This window comes from Mus caroli, unplaced genomic scaffold (assembly GCF_978045245.1).
Source record: "Mus caroli unplaced genomic scaffold, Mus_caroli_1 scaffold_18, whole genome shotgun sequence".
Lineage (NCBI taxonomy): Eukaryota > Metazoa > Chordata > Mammalia > Rodentia > Muridae > Mus > Mus caroli.
The window spans coordinates 57,269,559-57,276,781 of record NW_028227273.1 but is presented as its reverse complement, the minus strand read 5'-3'; the positions used below and the strand labels follow the sequence as shown (position 1 = coordinate 57,276,781).

The window sequence follows — 7,223 nt, the reverse complement described above, 5'->3', positions numbered from 1 at the left end:
GCATATAAGTGCAGGTCTTCAGACAAGAACCTCACTGTGAAGCTACAAGGACTCTGTGCAGCACCACCACAAGCAAGTGAATTCTAGCCTTGGTCTTAGAATTTCCAGACCCTCCAGTCTTTGTATTCTGTCTGTCCCTGCCACAGACTAACCCCTTTTTTGGGTCTTCTATCTGTGCAGAACGGGTCTCTGGTTGCAGGTGGGTGAAGGAGTCGGCCGAATGAATGACAGATGACACAAGAGAGCATGTTGAATCTGAGTGTAATGTCACAAAGTGAACACCAGTCTTATATAATACAGGAAACAAAGGGGTAGGATGCCACAGCAGGCAAAGTACATTGAAGTTACCTGGCACAAAACAGAGGAATGACTTCAAAGGAACTTACAGGAACCAGGTGATATTTACAGTAAAGATAGAACAGCCCTGCCTAGGGTCAGCTAATGACAGGTAAGGATTTTACACCCTACTCACAATTTGTGCTACTCCTTTGAGCCTTGTGAAAGCTAGCACCAGGAGGTTCTACTCTAGCAGACCTTCTCATGAATAATGCAATACCACAACCCCCCTATTTCCTAGGCCTTGGTAAATTCTTGCATATGAAGGTATCTTGGCTGTTCTTTTAAGTATTTGTAGGGAATCTCCATTTTTCAGAAGAATTTACCAACTTGCTTCTAATATGCAATGTAGTTTGCAATACCTGGCTGTAATGAAGATTCTAAGTATACTTTGCTAAGCTTGCCCTGAGATTTCTAACTCTTATCCAGTAAAATGCTGTAAGAAAGCATACAAGACCCTCCACAATACTGCAGGAACAAATCTGGGGCATTCTGGCCATGGGAATGCCAAGGTTCCAGGAGGCTGAATTTCCTTGAAACTCTTTGCCTCAGGACTGCTTCCAGGTTTCCAAATCTGTAATGCGAGTCACTACTGGGAGTGGATGTAGCATGTCCCTTCCTGGATTCCTGCATCATCCACATCCAGAGCTCTGTGCCCTGTTCACCATCAGCCTTGTGAACATTTTCCTATCCCAGGAGGTGAGAAGGGTCCTATTTTATGTTGGCTTCAGGCTCCTACCAGCTGTGCTATTTCTATATCCTTTCCTCTGAGGCTGGTCTCCTGCAGCCCTGGCTCATATTCTGTAGTAGGTTATGTGTAAGATATGCAGATTGCTGGCAATATGTGAGACAGGCTTACTCTCCTACTACAGGGAGAACATGGATGGTGTCACTAGATAGATAACAATAAACCAGCTCAGCAGGAGTATTTGAAAAATAGCTTTGGACACTGATATGATGAGTCTTATGAAAAGCATTTTCTATAATCTCTCCTGCTGTGGATATTTTCAACTTTTGTATCCGCTCTCCTCCTCCTTCATTCTCCCTTTAATTAAAAATTTTACTTTGGCTGTTTTTTTTTCCCCACACATGTCCATGAACCTTGATTGTTCCTGGCATAGCATTAAATATTAAAAATCCTGGACTAAACTTCAAGAGACTTAAGGCCCTGGGTAATGAAGTTGCCTGGTGGGGGAGGAAGCAAAAGGAGGAGGAATGGGATGAAGAACTGTTGGCAGGAACACTACGGTGGGGATCAATGGTTGGTATGTAAGTAAACAATAATACTAATGATGATGATAAGAGTAATAAAAAATCCTGGCCCAGGGCTTTTTCTCCACCTTTGACCATTTATATTCCAGGATGAAAGACACATACCTTTTATATTTTACAATATGCCTTGTGAAGCACAATAGCTGGACACTGCCTACCATCGATGCTGTTAGAATCTACTTTTGATAATCCAAATTATAACTTAGTATTTACTATGTTCCATCTGGGCTGCTCTTAATCCAATTGGTCAGCTCTCTGGGCCTTCTTCTGGCCTTTAGCCAATGGATACTCCCTCAGGCATGTCCTTCTTCATCCATGTTGGCTTCTCTCTTCTCTTGTCTCTTCATGATACTCTCCCACACAGCCTGCAAAACTTCTACCACACCTATGTCTATTCTGCCCATCTATTGGCTACCAGCATCTTTATTCACCAATCATTATTAACTTGGGTACAGGGTTCTAGGTTCTGCATGCAGTCTCTAGGTCTTGGGAAACAGCACTTAGCATCACAATAGACAGTAGAAGACAACCTCAACATCCTGGTATCTCTGGAAGTCTGGAAATGTCTTCCGATCCTCTGTAATTGAAGATGGTTGTGTGTCAATGTGCAGGTGCTAGGAATTGAACCCAGGACTCCTGAAAGATCAGTCAATACTCTTTATCTCTGGGCCATTGTTGGGAACTAAAAAAGGGGGGCCCTGGGGAAGAGGGGGAAGGGAAAAGGCCCACACCCCGCCAGAGTTCCACCTATTCTCTGGTCAGTCAGGCATGGGAGGGCTGCTAACTACCTTCCCCTCATCCCTGGGTGGGCATTCCTCTATTCCACTCTTCAGGGGGTGGCCAAAGGGCAGCCCTACATGGGATTCCTGGAGCTACCTTGCTAAAGCCCGGGGTTATGGGAGAGAGGGACAGGAAAGAGAGGTTCCCAACACCTGTGAGAGTGAGTACAGCAGATCTTGATGAACACAGGAAGACCTTCTAATGGGAGATTAGAAACGGCTCATTAGGAGAAAGCCTGTCCCATCCTCCAAGCGCAGTGGCCTTTATGAGCATAGACATTCTATGGTTTCTATGGTTTTAGAGCTTTATTATAGAGATGTAGAGGGAAAGGGAGAAGGCAGAAGAGAGAAGAGAGAGAGAGAGACACACACACACACACACACACACACACACACACACACACAGAGAGAGAGAGAGAGAGAGAGAGAGAGAGAGAGAGAGAGAGAGAGAGAAGGCCAGAGAGAAAGAGAGTAAGAGAGAGGAGAGAGGAGAGGAGAAAGGAGAGGAGAAGATAAAGAGAGAGGAGAGAGGAGAGAAGACAAAGAGAGGGGAGAGAGAGGGTGAGAGTGAGGGGTAAGAAGTAAGAGAGACAAGTAAGAGAGGAAGCAGGACTGAACAGCCCTTTTTATGGTTTTCACTGTTGCTAGGTAACTGGGGAGGAGTTTAGCCTGAAGGTCAGAAGCTTGGGCCATTGCCTACGTGACTACTGACAATGCTTCTCTTGTGGAGGCTATGGGGGGTGGTAACTTAGGCGGAAGCCAGAGTTCCAGGAGCATAAGGGAATGCCTACTGTGTCATAAAGGTGAATTATCACCATACCCAGAGGTTTCTGACCTCAGCTCAACTGGAGACCAGCCTGTCTGTACAGAGCCCAATGCCCCTCAGGCCATCTGTCCAGCCCCTAATACCCACTCCCAGTCTAATTTGTCCTGTTAAAATGTTTCTGGAATTCTCTGTCTTGAACAGGCCTTTGATAACTACTTCTCCCATGGTCAGCACTTTATAGACCCACTAATCCCCACTCATGAAACAAGATTGTTCTTTGTTTGGTTTGTAAAATTTCCTACTTTACCTTGCTAATATCTTTTGAGTTCTTCATAGACCACTCCTCACTTCTGACAGCCATTACTGAATATGCAGAGTCTTTTCCCTTGTACATTCGAGTGGACTATCCCTGTGTGTCATGTACTCCACACTCAGGAGTAGGCATCACTGCCTTCTCTGTTTTTTATTCTATATCTCCATTAAATGATACCTGTCTTCAGTACTAAGCATGTGCCTGGTGTCTTTCTACTTAGGTTATCTCTAGTTTCTGACAGCAATAAGCATGTGTCCTTTAATGGCCCCACACAGCCATGAACCCTTGGCTACACACATCCCCATAGAGTTACTGTCATCAGAAGTTTTAGGATCAAAGGGGGGTTTCTGACAGCTGTAATAAGCTAGGATCTGCCAAAACAAAGAAAGAACAATAGAAAAAGGACTTGACTAAATGTGGGCATATTTGGAATAAAACCAAACTAGCTAGCCAGGGACTCCTTCTGGTTCTCCACATTTGTCTTTCAGATTCTGACATGGGTTTAATATAGGTATTAGGAGTTCCTATAGCCCCTTTTTAGTTCTTCACTTTTAAAAATTTTGAATTACTAATAAACTGAAGATTCCTGGGCATCACTCACTTCTTAGCAGTTACCTAAGTTCCCTCAGTTTATTCTCTAGAGATTTGTTCAGACTCTGCACATAGGTCTTCCCACATCATGGTTCTCTGATGCTTGAGCTCCTAATTCCTTTAATGTACCTGCATTACAGGTTTGTAATGTGACTCACATGCTCTCTGTGAAGTTTTAAAGTCTGTCTACTTATCCATGTCTACAAGAGACTGCATGAATTTAGCAAGTAATATACACAGGTAGGTGTGCAATTATTGTGTTAATTTCTTTGTTGTTATTGTTGTATGAGACAGGATCTGATGAAGTTTAGGGTGGTTTTTATTTCATAGTAGTTCTGCCCCTTCTTCTAGATGTGCTAGACTAGATGCATAAATAGACCGTGTGTTCTTTCAATATGTAAATCGTGTAAACATACTGTAAGAGAATTTTCTTTGTTGTTAAAAAGGGCATAAAACAACATTTTGAGCAGTATTTGCTAAGGAATCCATTCCCATTCAAAGGAGTCAATGGCAAAAATTTTAAATTATTTATTTGAAAATCACAAGGAATGCAGCTCATGCTAACCTCCTAACATTTGGGTGCATCAGCAGCTCTGTATTTCTCTGCACAGGGACTATGACATTCCAGGACATTGTACACAAAGAAAGTCATTAAAACAAGTAGCAGGCTAAAATATATGCACTGTAACAAATGACATTCACAGTTTCTGTGGATGGAACACCAGGAAACTGTCTTCTCTCCAGCCCAGCCAGAAATTACATTCATTTCTCTAATTTATATCCTACCACTGCCCCTAGTTCCCTAATTCCAGCTATCCCTATGGACTGTGTTGTGGAGCACCATGTGGTCTTAGTGTGGGGATAAAATCTAAAGACTCACTATACCTAGGCAAACATTTTCTTGGCTTTTACCAAGCTCTCTTCACCTTGACTGGGCTGTCTGAACCACAGTTCATAAGTGTTGGCTTTGTGAATGACATACAGTTTGAGGTATTCAACAACTGAAAAGATGTTCAGCGGGTGGAGCACTGTGTACCATGTATAGATCAAAAGAAACCAGAGGGTAGAAAGGATAACACAGACCTAGTCCTAAGCTAATTTCAGCAATTCAGAGCGTTACTGCAAAGAATGCTCAAAATCTACAACTACAGTGCAACTGGTGAGTGGGCCCTAATCAGAAATCCCAAATTTATAGCTCAGGTTGATCCCAGTCTCCATGTTCAATATTTGCACTGGAGCCACTGTTCTGAATTTCTGTTCACTTTACAACTAAATCAGTCTACTTAGAAAGGACATATAGACCATTTTTCTTCAGGGTCCTATCACCTGTTGGAGCTTGCAGGAGTGGCAGAACGTGGGTTCTTGTTCAGGGTATCACACTATCCAAATGAGGTATGGCTGCTATGTTCTGTTTCAAAGTGATTTCAGTCAAGAATTCTTTGAAGTAGCCTTCAATGACCATGATTACATCAGGCTGAATGGAGACCTGAGGACTTGGAACACAGTTGGCACAGTTGCTGAGATGCTTAGACAATCGTGAGATTTGCCAGGCTTTTAACACAACGTTTGCAGACTACCCTGTTGGGTAAATGTGTGGACTTATTCTTCAGAGAGCTGGAGTATGGAAAGGAGGTTTTTCTGAGAAAAGGTAAGAATACACACCTCACTATCTGCTTTGAGACTGTAACTCCTGTCCCCTGAGGATTTCTCCTCAGCTGGGAGAAGCTGGAATACTAACTTTGTCTTGCATCAAAGGGGAAAGAGGGATTGTGGGTTTCCTGTATCTACATGAATGAGTGCTAAGCATGCTCTTAGGAGAGTGCAGTTTGTGAACTCAACAGCAGTTCCTTCCATTTAATTTGTGAACCATGATCTCTTTCAGGCCTGTTCACTGTCCATTTACAGAGAATTAGAGAATTGTCCCCAGTGTTTTTGAGTCTTTAATCTCCTCCCAGATCCAGAATTCAATACTCCTACAGAGAGATACAGCATTTCCTCCTCTATCCTGGTTCATGTTGATTCTAAAACATTCCAAGGAATAGATTACCTCATCCATATCCTGAGTGTAGGTTGCTGTGAGGGGTTGGCGCCTCTCCTTCAAGCTAACTCTACTGTATTCACACACAGTTACGTGTGCATTGATTGATCCCCAGGAAGGATGCCAAATGCCTTAAATTTCTGATTGTTTCCCACAGACAGTCCTAAAATACATGTGATGCATAAGGTCAGACCCAACTAGAAAATCACATTGAGGTACTGGGCCTTTAACTTCTACCCTGCTGAAATCATCCTAACCTGGGAAACAGATGAGAGCAACCAAATCTCAGACATGGAGGTGTCAGAGACCAGGCCTTCAGGGGATGTCACCTTCCAGAAGTATGCATCTGCTGTGGTACCTTCTGGAGAAGAGAATAGATACTCTTGCCATGTGAATCATGAAGGGCTGTCTGACCCCGTCACCCTGAGATGGGGTAAGGACTTGAAGTGAGCACAGACATGGTTCTGAGAGAGTGGGAGTCCTTAGAGACAGCTACATCATGGTTAAGATAGAGAACTGCAGGGAGAGTCTTTACTCTGCTTCCCCTCGTTTCCTTCCCAGTGCCTCCTGGGCCCACCATTTCCTTTATGCATATTGTTATTGCTGTGATTCTTGGAGCTCCACTTATGGGGGCAGTTATGACTTTTCTGATATGGAAGTGGATGACTAGAAGTACAAAAGGGGCAGGGTCTTTGTTCATGTCTCCAGGGAAATAACAATCCCAAGCAGTGAGAGTTCCCTGCCACATGACAGGTGATTTCATCCACACAGCTGCAGTCCATAAATGGCAGATGTGCTGAGAGTAACTCCATTGTGAATTATAAAGAAAATAGTGAACATAACTACAGTGACAGAGATGGTAGAGAACTTATTCACAGCTTTCAGATGTCAGAGGGAAATTATGTATTTAGAACAAACATACAGGGTCCCAGATATGACATTTCATGGACAGGTTTCCATCATGATCTGCTGTCACAGTTATGGACACTTATCTGACTAAAGACAAGGAGATTCCTCTAGGCCATCATCATCCTGCTGACTCTTTGTGCTCCAATAACAAGGTATATTTCCAAGGATTAAACAGGAAACATCAATGTTCTGTCTTGTCAGTAATAACAATTGTGGTTC

The 7,223-nt window shown here is 43.2% G+C and overlaps 1 pseudogene; it reads left to right on the top strand.

Annotated features, from left to right (window-relative positions):
- The first annotated feature begins 4,271 nt into the window (after nucleotides 1-4,271).
- Nucleotides 4,272-6,811, top strand: LOC110283878 (class I histocompatibility antigen, Gogo-A*0101 alpha chain-like; annotated as a pseudogene).
- The last annotated feature ends 412 nt before the right edge of the window (nucleotides 6,812-7,223 follow it).